We start from the raw sequence: 17,526 nt of genomic DNA, 5'->3' as shown, positions 1-17,526 counted from the left end.
TCTTACCTTGCACACAGCCACAGGCCCACACATACACAGTTACACATTTCAGTTTTTTTTTCCCCTTCAGCTTAATGTTAATCTGCTAAAAACCAGTACTTTGATTTTGTGTTTTCCATCCTAGTTCAGCTTAATGTTAATGCGCTAAAAACCAGTTTAATTGTTTTTTTTGTTTTGTTACTTTTGTAGTCTCTTTCACTCAACTAATTGATGGTTCTACACTAATGGATATTACACTTTCATGAATTAAACCATAGTATATTAGTAGTACACTTTCATGTTGATTTTTGATGTTATAGGACATATATTATAGCATACTAAATGACATTAAAAATAGAGAAAATAAAATATAAAACATGGTCGACATGCTCGCCATGGCGGGCGACTTGTCGATATATCGACGTGACACCCCTCCACCGACTTGGATTGCCGTGACGCCGTGACAACTATGGTGCCAAGTGGGTTATAAAATACCCAAGTTATTTTAAACCAGGATATATCCCAAAAACGTTCTTCTTCTCCTCCTTCTCCTCCTTCATTCTTAAAGGTGATCTGGCAGGAAATCTGTTTTACTGCAGGAAACAGATTTTTTGCTACTGGCTTTTCTGTTTCTCAAAAGATTTTCAGGCATTGATCTTGACTCCGTTTATGCATTACGTAGTCAAGATAATCAACAAAGTTTGGGGCTTCATTGTATCCTGGGAGAATTCGTCTGCAACCTATTTGCATCTTGGTAGTAGGGACGAATTTCGTCTTGAGGAAAGCGACTCTATAACGCACCTTGAAGATTCATGCCTACTTCTGATCTAACAGTTATGATGTTGTTTCAGTTGAAATATTGAGCGATTGCCGCATAGTTGATTGTTACTCTATATGAGTGCTGTCATTGTTTAGTCGACGTGATCAATAAATCAAAGAAATTACTTTTGCTGTTGTAATAGTTTCCACAACAACGATGGCTTCAGTTTTTATTCTCCTCAGAAAAAAATGCTTTAACTTTCACCAACATTCTTATTTTTCGTTAGAGGACGCTGGACAAGTTATAGTTTCTAGTGCAGCTTGATAATAGAAGTTATAGAACAAGGTAGTTTCTAGAGGGTGCAGTGATTTAGTCGGGTTTGGTGGGCACACACATTTTCTAAAAGTGGTTGAGTTCGGGCTTTGATTGTATTTGTTGGATTTCTCTTAGATTTTATCAATTGTTGATTTATATTTTCCTGTATTCAGTTCTAAAGAATTAACAAGTGAAATGAAAGAAAAAATTTCAGAACCAAATGCCAAAAAACAAACCGGATGGAGGTATTACCTCCTTTAGGTCCCAAGAGTCCAGCCATTGTCTTGCTCAATTCTATCACTGGTATTACACGACCTCAGCAACATCTTCACAGTCTCCAGTGGTGCCCTGACAGCTGCTGCTACTGAAGATTGTGGCTTCTGGATTTGTGGTCTGTAGTGTCTCTTCACAGCTCCACAGAGATGATGGGAATTTTCTCAATTAGGTGTGTTAATGTGCTTTGGGTACTGTGCATGTGAACAGTGTCGTGAACAGTACTGTACACTATTCACATGGACAGTACCGTACACTGTTCATGTGAACAGTAACTAGAAGATGAGAGTTGTTAGTCAGGGGTAGTTTGGGAATTTTTCTTGTGTGTTAGCTCTACCCTATTATTAATAATATTGGTGAAGAGGGGAGAACAATTTCATTCGATAGTTCTCCCCAAAGGATTACAGCCACTTCTCTTCTTCTTCATCTTCTTCCTCTCCATCTTCTCCATTAAATCTTGTTTTATTTACATGGTATCAGAGCTAGGATCTTAGGAGTCGATTCTACATCCTAGGACCTACTCGATTACTCTCAAATTGATCAAGATAGTGTTGCGGCTTTGAAGGCTTCCCGTTTGAAGGTTTTCGTGACCACAGTTTGAAGGGGCTGCAGCACCCTATGCTGCGTTTTGGTGGAGTTTGCTGAGACTGGTTCATGATTATATAAAGGAACCTAGTCTCGATTTTGTGGTGATTGCTTGATATCGATTCAGGGTTTTGGGAGGTGATTATTTTTTCGATTTCAGTTCTTCTTTTTGGTGGTTTGAAGGTTCTTTGTAAGGTTTTCCTTGAATCGATCCTTGCTGGATATTGAGATTGCATCGATTTTTTGTTCTAAAATCGATCTCTGAATTTTTCGTTGGCTGTTAGCGATCGTGTTTGCTTGCTGGTTCATCACTTTTGCTCAGTTTTTATTAGTTGTTGGTGAATTTCTGCGTCGGTTTGCTTGATCGAGATGGGTGACCCAACTGAAGATTCTAAAGGTGTTATCTCTGAGGTTGTTTCGGGCTCTTCCAAATCTATTACAGAGAAGAGATTGGAAGGGGTAAGTAATTTCCAGCAATGGAAGAAAATTGTGTGGGTTGTTTTGACTGGTCGTGGCCAACAGAAACATCTTACAAAGGCCAAACCAGAGGATGAAGAAGCGTGGGAAATTGTAGATGCACGCATTCTGGGACAGATGTTGAATAGTATGGATTCACAGATTGTTGACTTAGTGACGCACATAGATACTGTGAAGGAGTTATGGGATTACTTACATGTTTTGTATTTTGGACAGAATAATCTATCCCGTATATATGAGCTGTCACAGGAGTTCTATCGTGCTGATAGGAAGGGACGTCCGTTGACCCAATATTTTGCCGATTATAAACGAATGTTCAAAGAGTTAAATGCATTGCTGCCCATTAGTTCGGATGTGAAATAGATGCAAGATCAACGTGAACAACTTGCGATCATGGGATTTTTGGGAGGACTGGGCCAGGAATATGACTCAGTACGCTCCACTATTCTTGGAGGAGATAAGATTGCCTCACTTGCAGAAACTTTTTCTCGCGTTCTTCGTGTTTCTCGTGATAGTTCCCTTGAACCAGCAGCTGCTCCTGGTGAGAGCTCTGCCCTTGTTGCTTCTAGTCAAGGGAGAGGTAATGGTGGATGTAATGGGGGCCGTGGTGGTGGTATAGCTGGCCGTGGAGGTGGAAGAGGCAGTGGTAGTGGTAATGGTGGTGAAAATTCTGGTTCTTTGAAGACTTGTAATCACTGTGGTCGACCAGGACACATCCAACGCTTTTGATGGAAACTTCATGGGAAGCCACCACAATAGCAATATGCTAATTTAGCAGCTAGTACCGAGTCTCCTGCTACACCTTCTGAGGGTAAGTTGGTAAGGTTATCTGATGAGGATTATGCTTAGTTCACACAGTTTCAGATTTCTCGGCCTTTTACATCTTCCTCTATGGCTACTTTTGCCCAGACAGGTAATGCCACTGCGTTTTTCTCCACTTCTCGTTCCTGGATCATTGATTCAGGTGCTTCTGATCATATGTCTGGTGTGTTAGGTAATTTTTCTTCCTTTCGGTCTTCAGAGTCTAGTGTTACATTGGCTGATGGTTCCCTTGCCAAAGTCACTGGCACGGGTACTGTCAACCCAACTAAGTCCTTGTCCTTGTCTTTTGTTCTCCATTTATCTGACTTCCCTTGTAACCTGCTTTCTGTTAGTAAAATTACTAAAGCCTACAATTGTTCAGTGACCTTTTATCCTGATTCCTGTGTTTTTCAGGATCTTATGACGAAGAAGATGCTTGGTAGGGGACGTGAGTACGGGGGGTTGTATCATCTTGAAGACTCTCCTTCAGTTGCTTATTCCAGTGTTTTGTCTCCACACCAAGTTCATTGTCGGCTGGGCCATCCGTCTTTGCAGAGTTTACAGAAGTAGGATCCTCGTTTTAGTTCCCTTTCTAGTTTAAAGTATGAGTCATGTCAGTTTGGGAAGCTCCACCGTGTGAGTTATCCCCCCAGAGTCAATAAACGGTCTGCGTACCCTTTTTCTTTAGTGCATTCTGATGTATGGGGGCCTTGCCCTATTACTTCTAAGATGGGATTTAAATATTTTGTTACTTTTGTCGATGACTATTCTCGAGTCACCTGGATTTATTTAATGAAAAGTCGTTCTGAACTGTTTGCCATTTTTCGTGCATTTGTTACTGAAATTCAGACTTAGTTTAATAAGAATATTTATGTTTTACGTAGTGATAATGCCCTTGAATATTTTACTGCTCCATTCATAGTTGTCACGGCGTCACGGCGATCCAAGTCGGTGGAAGGGTGTCACGTCGATATATCGACATGTCACCCGCCTTGGCGAGCATGTCGACCATGTTTAATTTTTTATTTTCTCTATTTTTAATGTCATTTAGTATGCTATAATATATGTCCTATAACTTAAAAAATCAACATGAAAGTGTACTACACTACTACTAATATACTATGCCACTATGGTTTAATTCATGAAAGTGTAACTAATATCCATTAGTGTAAATGAAAGTATGAAAAATTGAAAATATAGATTAACCTATCAAATAATTGAAAGCAATAGTAAAAATCAAATGATAGGCTAATCGAGAGGCTCTCCTCTGTCTCTCGAGTCTCGACTATCTCCCTGAGTCCCTGTTCACAGAGACTAAACAAAGCGGTTGCGAAGAAGAAAAAAAAAAGAGAAAAAAAAAAAACCGAGAGGCCCCCCTCTGTCTCTCGACTATCTCCCACTGTCTGATTTGAAGAAGAAAAGAGAAAAAAAAAAAAAAAAACCGAGAGGACTACTAAGTACTAAGCTGAAATAAATCCCCCTTCTGTCTCTCAACTCTCTCCCTGTCTCTGTGTGTAACTGCGTATGTGTGGCTGTGCAAGACAAGAAGGAAAAAAAAAAACAAAAAAAACGATACTACTACTACTGGCTGTAATCACTAATCATTACCGGGGGCTGGGAGGAGAAGAACTGAAGAAGAAGAAGTTAAGATTAGAAGAAGAAGAGGACTGGTGGGAGGAGAAGAACTGAACTCAAAAATCAAGTTGCAGAGGACTGGGAGGAGGAAGAAGAACCTAATTAAACAAAAATACAAATTACAAAATAATAAAAACTTACCGGAATGGAGTCCTGGAGGTTGCCGGAGATGTTCGCAACTTCGAAGGAGTGAAGAACTGCTGCCGAGAGTTGCAGGAAGCTTGCCGGAATCTCGTCTCACGAACTCTTCCTCACTTCCTCCGTCTCGACTCTCTCCTCTCAACCTCGAAGTGTCGAACTGTTTAGGGTAATATGTTTATTGTTTTTAAACTTTATGATAAATTGATAATGTGTATTGCAGGTGTATACTTTTAAGTTACACCTCCAATAGACATTAATAAAAAAGCATCTAAGCTATTAAATGGTTTAAAAAAAATAAATTTAAATCTAACTTTTATATGTACAAATATCGACCGATATGCCAACATATCGTGGTATGGCGTCAATGGCGACTCCATGGAAGCCATATCGAACGATATATTTACATCCACCATGTCGTAGCTCGATATGCCACCTCTCCCAGCGGCAGGACGCCATGACAACTATGGCTCCATTTAATTCTTTTATGGTTGACCGTGGCATGTTGCACCAGTCTTCTTGTTCAGATACACCCCAACAAAATGGTGTAGCTGAACGGAAGAATAGACATTTAATGGAAGTGACCCGTTCAATTCTTTTTGAGATGAAAGTACCAAAAATCTTTTGGGCTGATGCTGTCTTGACTGCCTGTTTCCTTATAAATCGTATGCCATCTTCTGTGTTACAGGGTGGGATTCCTCATTCTCTTTTATTTCCTACTGAACACCTCTTTGTTTTACCACCTAGAATTTTTGGGTGTGTTTGCTTTATCCGTGACCATCGTCCAGGTCTGTCCAAATTAGATCCCCGGGCTATTAAATGTATTTTCTTGGGTTATTCACGCACTCCAAAAGGTTATCGGTGTTATTCACCAGTTCTTCGAAAGTACTTTTGTCTCTGCTGATGTTAACTTTTTTGAGTCCACTGCTTATGATGATACATCTTTTGTTTCCTCGGAGTTGGATGAGGATCTTCCTTTATATGTGGTGCAACGTACTATTTCCTATGGTCAACTGGCTGCTGCTCTGTCTTCGCCACCTCCTCCTCCTCCTGTTCGGCCTACCCGTCCTCCTGTTCGGTTTACATTTGTTCGGCGTCCTCGAGATGATACAACACCCCCGGTCTCTACTGATCCTCCAACTTCAACTTCGCCTGCGGATCCTACTCCTCAGTTAAGTATTCCTTCTTCTGATCTTGATATTCCCATTGCTCTTCGTAAGGGTGTTCGTAGTTGTACTCAACATCCTTTGTCTCATTTTGTTTCTTATATAGGCTTATCTGCTAACTTTACTGCTTGTGTCTCTATTGTTGAGTCTTATCCTACCCCTAAGTCTGTTTCAGAGGCATTATCCCACTCTGGCTGGAGGACAGCTATGGAGGAGGAATTGGCTGCCTTGGCTGAAAATCACACTTGGGACTTGGTTTCATTACCTGCTGGCAAGAAGGCTGTTGGTTATCGGTGGGTATATGTGGTTAAAGTGAACCCTGATGGTTCTTTGGCTCGTTTGAAGGCACGCTTAGTTGCCAAAGGTTATACACAGGTTTATGGAGTTGATTATCTTGATACCTTTTCCCCTGTTGCCAAGCTTGCATCTGTTCGTCTTTTGATCTCTCTTGCCGCATCCCATCATTGGCCTCTTTTTTAGTTGGACGTGAAGAATGTTTTTCTTCATGGTGATCTCCATGAGGAGGTTTATATGGAGCAACCTCCTGGGTTTGTTGCTCAGGGGGAGTCTGGTTTAGTGCATAAACTTAAGAAGTCGTTGTGTGGTTTGAAACAATCTCCCAGGGCCTGGTTTGGGAGATTTTCAGATGTTGTTCTGGAATTTGGGATGACTCGGTGTGGTAGTGATCATTCGGTGTTCTACCGGTATAGCAAGGCTGGCAGGATATTTTTGGTGGTATATGTAGATGATATAGTCATCACTGGTGATGATGTTGAAGGCATTAAGCAGCTTAAGTTACATTTGCAGTGTAAATTTCAGACCAAGGATCTTGGTAAGTTGGAAGTACTTTCTTGGAGTTGAGGTAGCTCAGTCTAGTAAAGGTATTTCTCTCTCCTAGAGGAAATATGTTCTTGACCTGCTTTCCGAAACAGGTATGCTTGGGTCTAAACCTTTGGATACTCCAATTGACCCAAATTTGAAGTAGACAGCTGATAGTGGTGATGCTCTTGATGATCCGGAAAAATATAGAAGACTTGTTGGAAAATTAAATTATCTCACTGTGACTCGACCGGATATTGCCTTTTCGGTTAGTGTAGTAAATCCATTTCTGTCCTCTCCTAAGACGTCACATTGGGATGCTGTGATTCGAATTCTGAGATACCTCAAGAAAGCTCCAGGTCGTGGTCTACTCTACACTGATCATGGTCATGCACGTGTTGAGGGATTTTGTGATGCTGATTGGGCTGGTTCTCCTGTGGATAGGAGGTCTACCACTGGGTATTGTGTCATTGTGGGGGGAAATTTGGTGTCCTGGAAGAGCAAGAAACAGCCAGTAGTAGCAAGATCTAGTGCAGAGGCAGAGTATCGGGCTATGGCACAGGTTACTTGCGAGCTAATGTGGATGAAGCAGTTGTTGATTGAGTTACCTGTACAGCTGTGGTGTGATAATCAAGCTGCTATCCATATAGCTTCCAATCCTGTGTTTCATGAGAGGACGAAGCATATAGAGGTTGATTGCCATTTTGTTCGAGAGAAACTACAAGAAGGTTTTATTGCTCCACAACATGTTCGTACAGGGGAGCAACTTGCTGATATTTTTACCAAGTCCTTGGGAAGTGTGGGAATTGATTATATTTGTAACAAGCTGGGCATGATTAACATCTATGCTCCAGCTTGAGCGGGAGTGTTAATGTGCTTTGGGTACTGTTCACGTGAACAGTGTCGTGAACAGTACCGTACACTATTTTCGTGAACAGTAACTAGAGGCCGAGAGTTGTTAGTCAGGGGTAGTTTGGGAATTTCTCTTGTGTGTTAGCTCTACCCTATTATTAATAATATTGGTGAAGAGGGGAGAACAATTTCATTCGATAGTTCTCCCCAAAGGATTACAGCCACTTCTCTTCTTCTTCATCTTCTTCCTCTCCATCTTCTCCATTAAATCTAGTTTTATTTACAAGGTGGAACCGTTGTCTTTGGGCAAACAGGACCCCTTGCTCTTATGTAACCATCCTTCCTTTCCTACCATCAATGGAGGGGGGGATGGAAATAGAGTCAGAAAATATGTATAACGTTCATTCTGCAGTTCTATTGAACACCCCTTCTAATGTGGCTATCTGGGCCTCTTCAGCTACATTCTACCTCATGTCCCATATTGCTACATGTCAAAGAGGAAAATTTTCTCGAGTTGCAAACTAGATGTATGACGATACTATAGCAACTAGGTTCAAATCTTATGGGCAGCCTTTATGTTCAAAATGAAAATTCCAACTTATGAATCATGGCGGTTCTTGTTTAATAATGTGCAACACTCCCTTCATGTACTACAAATTTGCAATAAGCTTTGTTTTTTCAAAATGAACCCTTAATGGCAACTTTATCCTTATAGCCAAACCCATGGTCAGTTTTGGTTTCAAACTTTACTGGTCTTTTTAATTGAGTAGGCGCCTAGGCGATTGTCATTTTAACTTTATTTGTGAAATTTAAAAATTGATAGAAAACTTTAGTTCAGGGTACATCAAACTGTATATTGCAATATATATGGTAAAACATCAGGTCCAAAGTGATTTACATAATCCCATATTACCCACATGATCCACAAATACCTTGGGTAGAAGCTCTTTTGTGACAGGGTTTGCAATCAATATGTTCAATTGTTACTCGACAATTTCGAACATACTCTCTAACACCAAAATACTTTCAATTCTACGTGTCTACACCGACTCATAGAGCACGTGTTGTTTGAGAACCAGACTGTAACTACAACAATATTGTCATAGAAGATATGTATTGGTTTCTCGATAGACTAAACAACCTCGAGATCTGTGATAAAATACTGTAACCATGATGCCTGAGAGACAACTTCATAGATTGCCACAAATTCTGCTTCCATAGTGGAGATGCAATCTTAGATTGCTCAATACTTTTCCAGGATAATGTTCCTCCAACAAGCAAAAAAAATTCCCCTGGGGTAGATTTTCTCATATCTCCACATCTAGCATAGTCTGAACCTGGGTATCCAATGAGCTCCAAGTTATCCACACACCTGTATGTGAGCATGTGATCCTTAGTGCCCTGAAGATATCTCAACACTTTCTTCGCCATTTTCCAATGTGGCAAACCAAGATTATTCTAGAACGTTTGCAAAACTCCCCCTACAAAGGTAATGTCAGGCCTTGTGCAGATTTGAGCATACATCAAGCTGCCTACAGTAGATGCATATAGGATCTGCATTTCTTGTTTCTCGAAGTCATTCACCGGATATTGTTCTAAACTAAATGTGTCTCCTTTCACTATGGGTGCTAATAGTTGTCAAGGCGTAGGTAGGCGCCGCTTAGGCGACGCCTAGGCGTGCAGGTGCCTCGGGCCACTTGGACGCCTAGGTGGGCCCCTTAGACGCCTAGTTGGTGTCGCTTTTATTTTGGATCCTCTCCACTGCCTTGGGTCGCCTAAACGCTATGACAACTATGGATGCTATACTTGATGAACAATGCTTCATCCTGAAACATTGCTATACTATTTCATTATATCCTCCTTGGGACAAACCTAAGGTCTTATTTGACCTGTTCTGGTGAATTTCTATTCCCAAAACATAACAGGCTTCACCCATATCCTTTATGTTTAGTGTATGAGTCAGAAATGGTTTCATCTCATATAACAACCCTAGATCCCTACTTGTTAAGAGAATATCATCCACATATAAAACCAAGGTGATGAAACTACTTCCCTTGTTCTTGATATAAATACATTGATCAACATGATTCTCCGCAAAGCTAAAAGAAGTAATTGTGTGGTTAAATTTCGAGTACCACTGTCAAGAATCTTGTTTCAATCCAATTATGGATCTCTTTAGCTTACAAGAGTGAGCTACAAGTGCCATGATGATTCTCATGGAGTCCTTTTTTTTTTTTATATAATCAATGTTTTCTTTTTGATTATGCCTTTTTGCCACAAGTTGGGCTTTGTATCTCTCTATATTGCCATTGGGATCCTTTTTGGTTTTAAAACCCATTTACAACAGCCCCCTTTGGCCATAGTTCAAAAACTTGTTTCGTTTTGGTGTTTCGGGCTGATCGAAATTTCCGAAATTTCGGATATTTCGATTGAAATATTGCTTCTTTTTTTTCTGTTATGTTTCGGTAGGTCATTTCGGTGGGTTTTAGGCCAAGTCAAGGCCTGAAACTTCATGGAAACCCTATTTTAGGCTATATAAACACATGTAAATGTTCACATTGCAAAAATAGTCACCCAAAGTGGTGTTTTGGATTTGCACCATTGATTGGCAATATACGGTCGAATCCTAATGTATAACTTAGTTAATTACACATAAGCATTGCTTAAGACTTTAAATACTGGAGCACATAATAATTAATGAGCAATTTAAACAAGTAAATTCACTTGGAAGTTGGAAACATAAAGTGAATGACTCATGGATTAAGTCATAATATTAAGTACAATAAGTCAATAAGTCAATAACAACTTAAGATGATGATATTAATATGACAATATCCCCAGTAGTCCAATACAAGTCAAGTAGTCATCAAGTAACTCAAATATTCTAATAATAATTACTCCGCCGTCCAGGATCGATCCCACTCATAGTCTGATGGAGCCGACGTGCATTGTTCTTCGACTGTAGGACATATGAATGCCACGTCATAGTCTGGGAGAAGAAACGAGTGTAGTCATCTACAGTGGCCATGTAAATTGCATCATCAACATGCTGAAGGTAACCTATCCTTGGATATGGGTCACCAAACTGTGAAGAAGTACTACCCAGTGATCCACTATGATATGACGCCTCTGGGAGCATGTACGGGTACGGCTGGTGGGTTGGGTAGGAAAAGATTAAAGATGTCATCCACGAAAAATGATCCACTACGTCCCTGTGAGTGGGAGTCGTACTCAAAACTGGGAATGGATGGAGAAGATATATGCTCCCCCCCCACCAAGTCAATTGCCCTTGGCCATATGGATGTGAATGAGATGAACTGTACTCTGACTGTGTTGGAGGTGGACTGCTCGCTATCTGAAAAGATATGGCACGGAAATGCCCACTCGATCTGCTATGCCTATCGCCAATACTCAATCCACCAACAGAGCCAGATAAGGTATCAATGTCCATAAGATCAGCCTGCCTACTAGTACCACGAGGACGGGATTGGCCACGATGCTGTCTCGAGTAGGTCGAGGTGTCTGGTGTGGGGGCACGTGCACCGTGGTCTGTATCTTGTGTGGCATGATCAAACTGTGTTTCTCCTGTGAATCGGATTGGTTCTTGCTGCTGTCCTACCACATACGGGACTCGAGTTACCTCATATGCTTGACCATCATCACCTCCATCATTACCATCTCCATCATCACTACCATCAATACTATCATCATCTGTACGAGTCTGAGTCTGAGCCTGAGTCTGAGTCCCACCACTGCCACCGGAGGACACGGACTATTCTTCTTCCTCCTCATCAATATTACCACCAGTAGGCTGGAACGGTATGGGTGACGCGTCCTGTGCGTGTACCTCACCCTCTTCAGCCACAAACTCATCCACATCAGCTTCTATATGTTTGGTTACCATGGGGTCAGGCCTACCTCCAGGCTGATCTAACACTGGCTCACCTCTATCCCTCACCCAATCAACAATATGATCTTCATCATCTGATTCCACCTGGAAAATGTCGGCGAGATCAATATTTTCCCTAATACCCTCTTGTCCCATTCGTATGTGTTGCATCTTCAATCTCAAATTGTAATGCACATACACTAAGTCAGATAGACGCTTGGGACCCAATCTATTTCTCATCTTGGAGTAGATGAGAGAAAATTTACTCAAGTTCCGTTCACAGCCAGATGCGGAACATGTCTGGGAGAGAACCTTGATTGCTATTTTCCTCAAATTCTCTGTCGAACCCCCATACAACACCCACCATTCGGCTGCATTACAACAAAAGAGACATGTTATATTCATTTCAAAAGTTTCAATACATACAATGGTAGCAGAATAAGATATTGAATTGAGTAATGACTAATGACTAATGACTAATGAGTACCGGCATCACCGCGTGTCCAGCTTTGCTCTGCAGCATTGGTTCCAAAACTCCCCAATGCATCTATAATCATTTGGAAAATATTTAATAGATTAGTAATGACTCATTACTATTTGGTATTTACTGAGGTAATTCCAAATGCATTATAAGACTCATCTCATTGTTGCATATAGCTTGTACTTTACTATTAGGCTCCAACTTGGCAACTACTTGCTTTACCGCTTCAATAAGACTACTATTCAACCTAAGCCTATGATTGTATTAGTACTTGGGGTTCAAATAGTATGCTGAAAATTGACATTATATATTGTCAATGCTTTAATAGTTAGTAATATATCTTTCAAATTAACTTTAAAAGATGTAATTGCATAAAAAAAAATATATACTCACCAGCCTTATGCAGTGGATGCATAAGTTGATTTTCCCAGAGCTCCTTGATAATTTTGATAATTTTGAGAAAGTATTGCTACCTCATGGATTCACATTGTAAACACCATCATTCATCAAGTCTATGACAGCATATAGATGTGGCATGGTTGGTCCCTTGAGAGCAGAATCAACTATGTGTAAAACCTTGACCACTGGGTCCAAAAGTTGTACCACTTTATGCAACTTTGACCAAAAGTCATCTGATGCAATGGTAGCTTGTGTTTCCTTACCCCCATGGGTATTGGACCCATTCCAGTTAAACCAGTCTTCAGAAGCAAACATAGATCTAAGTCCGGACTTCTTGGTCTCAATACTCTTGAGTGCAATGTAGTTGGTGGCAAATCTAGTTATGCCCGGCCTCACTAAGTCACCCCCACACTTCTCCCTCAAGAGGTTTAATGCAAACCCATGGTTGTAGACAAAGTTGGTCATTTGTCTTGCCTTTTCCGCAACATGTTGTACCAATTTGATCTTTCCCATATCCTTCAACATGAGGTCTATACAATGGGCAGCAGAAGGAGTCCAAAACAGTCGATACTTACTGTTATGCATCAACTTTTCACCGGCCTTCTTGTAGTTGCTTCCGTTGTCCGTTACAATCTGGACAACATTCCCCATTCCTATATCATCTACTACGTCCTTCAATAGTTTGTAGATATACTTTGCATCCATTTTCTCCTTGGATGCATCCACAGACTTGAGAAAGACTGTCCTCCCATCACAATACACCATAAAGTTGATGATGGACTTTCTTGTAGGACCAGTCCAACCATCACACATTAGGGTCACCCCATAGCTCTCCCACATCCCCCTCATTTCATTGATATATTCTTGAAGCTCTCTCTGTTGAGGTAAATACACATTCATGATCTCATGTGGGGTGGGCCCCTTATACCCTGGGCCAGCCTCAGCAATGGAATCTATCATAGTTTGATAAAAGGGGCCTTGTGCAGTGTTTGCTGGGATGGTATTGTATAACATCCACTTAGCTATAGATTCCTTCACCATCCCCTTCAGATTTTTCCATGCTCCCTTGAATTTTGGTTGCTTGTTGCCTTTTTTTTCTGTAAACACCAGGTGCTTGTTGGAGTGCGGGGTCAACTCGTGGTGGTACTACTGGAGGTGGTGGAGGCGGAGCTGCCCTTGTACTCTGTGATCTCCTAAAGGGATTAGGCACCCGAGGGCCTACCACTTGCTCTAGATGTACTTGCTCCTCTACTACCACTAGCACCTGCTCTAGAGTTACCAGCTCCTCTACTACCACCTACTCTCTGTCTCTCTTGCTCCTCGTAATAAGTGCCTCTGCTCAACCCTGTCACCCGTCTCCAATAGTCCAATCCCTAGCCTCTTTCTCAGTCTCTATATCATCAGCAACATAGACAGGATCATCACTATCACCATCATCATCATCATAAGCAACATCATCGTAGCCTCCCGCTGTACTCCTCACTGCATCCTCAAGGTCTACCCTTGCCTTCTCCCTCTGAGCCTTCCTCTTACCCCTCCCTTCATGTACTTACTGACGGCCCTAGATACCTCAACAGGGACCATATGACATGAGACCACTTCAGGAGAATTCTAGCTAGATGTTGTTTGAGTCTAGTGGCCCCACCTCCCAAAAATTGCTGGTGACAGTAATTGCATTGTGTTTTTGTTTTATCCCCATCAATTGGAATGTTGTGCAACCATTCAATGTCACCCCTAGTGCGCTTGGGTGGTCTCTGCTCCCCCTGGGCCTGGACCGCTTAGCTCTGCTCCCTCTGCCTCTTCCCCCTGCCTCTGGCTATGTCGTCTATCACGGTCCGCCATAATCAGACTTGTTTACTGTTGCATGAATAAAAGACAATTCATTAATCACTGAAGCACATCAATTCTTTTAGTTTGAGAGCACTAAAACAAGTAGATAGCTATTTAGTATTTTTCCCCTAACCCTCATATTTTTCTCATATTTAAAAATAATTTTTTAAAATATTTTTCAAATAAATATTGGCCTAGCACAACAAAACCGAAATCATATGCAATGGGCATCAATTAAAATACATGTAGAATACACTTTCATATTTTTCATTAATTTTAACACAAAAACCTCATATTTTCCCCCTTTTTTTTTGAATTATTAAATAATTTTCATAATTTCTGAAAATTAAAATAATTAATTATTGGCAGAAAGATATTTTCGACACCATGAGGCCGTAGATCGGCCAATGGTGTCTAACATATATTTAATTGATCATCATACAATGTACATAACCCCTATTATTTTTAGATTTTTGTTGTAGAAAAATTAAAATTTTGAAACAGAAAAATAAAAAAATAATATATACACAGAAAAAAAATTTCGACACCGTGAGGTTGTAGATCGGCCTCCGGTGTCTGACATATATTAATTTCATCACAAACAAACAAGTATAGATCATGCTTCTTTCAAAATAACATTTTTAGAGAAAATGGTTTTACCTGAAATAGTGGAAAAGCTTCATAAATGTGCTAAGAAGGTTGAATGTTGTGTTCTCCAAGTGCTTCTAGCGTAGATGCGGCGAAGATTCGAAGGCTGGTACAAAAATCAGCAAAGAGAAGTAAAAGAATGAAGAAGAAAGCAGCAAAAAACAGAAAATGAAGAGCTTGTGAAGTCTCGGTCGAAATTTCGACTGAGACTGACGAGTTTATATCTTTTATGTAAAGGACTTTTGAGAAGAATCTCGATATCTCGCGAGATTTAATCTTCGTCTCGAGATATTGCGAGATGGTCAATATTTCGATCGAGTTTTTGCAATTTTTTTATTCGAACCATTGTTTCGTTTCGGCCTGGTCGAGATACTCAAAATTCTTGAGATCTCTACTGAAATATCACGAGTTTTAGTACAATGCCTCTGGCAATTCAACAAGCTCTCATACTTGATTCTTTAACATAGACACCAATTCATCCTTCATGGTGTTAAGCCAAAATGGAAGCTTGGCAACCCATTGCATGTGCGAATGTTGGATCCGACTCGATTCCAATATCAACGTCATAATTTTGGAGGTGAACATGGTAGTCCGAAGGTTTTGTTGACTTTCTGACTCTCGAGGATCTCCTTTTACTGGCTTGTTCATCAACGGTGTCCTTTTGCTGGGCAGTAGGTTCAACAACAACTTCATCCTTGTGAAGTAATGGTTCATGTGATGACCCCTCACCAAGGACAGGTAAAGGAACAAACCCTTTCACTTCCGAATGTGGTACGAATATTTGGAATTAGTTGTTCATTGGAACTCTATGTTCTGTGACTTATACTTTTGCCATTGTTGCCATCATCCTGAAATTTAGCATTCTTAAATTCCACAATGGTAAGTGCTTGAGATGGACAATAAAACTTGTAACCCTTGGACCTTTCCAAATAGCCAATAAAATATCTACTCATTGTTCTAAGGTCTAACTTCCTCTCTTATAGATTGTATATCCTTACTTCGGCTGGACAGCCCCCATATACATGTATGTTTTAAGCTAGGTTTAGGGTTTCCAAAGTTAAAATGTTTTCTTGGGGATAGCCAATAAAATATCCGTTCATTGTTCCAAGGTTTAACTTCCTCTCTTATGTATTGTATACCCTTATTTCGACTAGACATCTCCATGCACATGTATGTTTTAAGCTAGGTTTCCATCATTTCCAAAAGTTCAAATGGAGTTTTGGAAATTCCTTTGATGGAGACCTATTCAATATATACACTGTAGTCTTTAGGGGTTCACTCCACTAGGTTAAAGGAAGACTAGAATTACTAATCATACTCTTGACCATGTCATAAGAGTTCAGTTCCTTGTTTGAACAACACCATTTTGGTGGTGATCCAGGCATGGTTTATTGCGGTACAATACCTTGCTCTTCTAGGAACTGATTAATGGTCTAGGTCTGTCCAGATTCTGTGTACCTTCTATAATATTCATCAACTCTGTTTGGTCCGACTATCTTTTTTACTTTACCAGTTTGTTTCTCTTCTGTTTTGTAGTTCTTGAAAGCATCTAGTGCATCATCTTTAGAGGTACTTAAACCTCGTATGATCATCTATGAATGAGATAAAATATCTCTAGACATTCTGACAGGGTGTGCAAACAGTTCACAGATGTCCATATGTATGATCTCTAGCATCTCAGAGCTTCTTCTGGCACCCCTTTTGGTCTCATCGGTATGCTTTCCTTTAACGCAGTCCACTCAAGTACCAAAATCAGTAAAGTTTAGAGTCTCAAATATTCCGTTGTTTACTAACCTCTTGAGTCTGTCAGATGATATGACTTAATCTCTGGTGCCACAGTTTGGAAGATTTCACATTCTTAATAGTTATTTTTATGCCAATACTACCAGATGAAGTAAGTAAATTATTTTTAGAAACAAGATCGAAATGCAAGAGATATAAACCATCAACCAAAGAACCTAAACCAATTGAAATTTGATTCTTGTTCAAATTTAAAATTATACCATCAAAGTCAAAACACAAACCCTTAAGTGTCAACTTTGAAATTGAAACTAAGTTTTTGGAAAAAGCTGGAATATAGATGTTTCTTCAGATCCAAAACAAAATCTACTGAGGAGCTCTATCTTACATCTTGCATTTTTAGAAGTTCATCAAAAGCTGAGTTACAGTAACAGGTGTCTAGCTCAAATGCTAACAGCAATTCTGGTCAAAACACGAAATTAAATGAAGAAACAAAAAGACTACGGAAGTGGAGTCACAACTGAGCTACTAATGCAAATAAAACAGAAATCCATCAACTATATTTTCCACAGTCAAAATACAGTTTCCAAGATTACTTATGGTCCTCAAGGCCTGTTTGCTGGTAGCCCATTTTCTTTCTTGCATCTTCACTCCTTTGAACAGCATTGGTACTCAAGGATCAGCCACTTATCTGATAGGCAAAGGAGCACAGACCCTCCTATAAGGAGAAATATATAGG

General features: G+C 40.2%; 1 protein-coding gene across 1 annotated transcript in view; it reads left to right on the top strand.

Moving 5' to 3' along the window:
- LOC122662611 overlaps nt 1–17,526 on the top strand; it is a 54,312-nt gene that overhangs the window by 7,530 nt on the left and 29,256 nt on the right. The window lies entirely within an intron of this gene.

Source organism: Telopea speciosissima, chromosome 5 (genome assembly GCF_018873765.1).
Source record: "Telopea speciosissima isolate NSW1024214 ecotype Mountain lineage chromosome 5, Tspe_v1, whole genome shotgun sequence".
NCBI lineage: Eukaryota > Viridiplantae > Streptophyta > Magnoliopsida > Proteales > Proteaceae > Telopea > Telopea speciosissima.
This window is presented reverse-complemented; position numbering and strand designations above follow the sequence as displayed.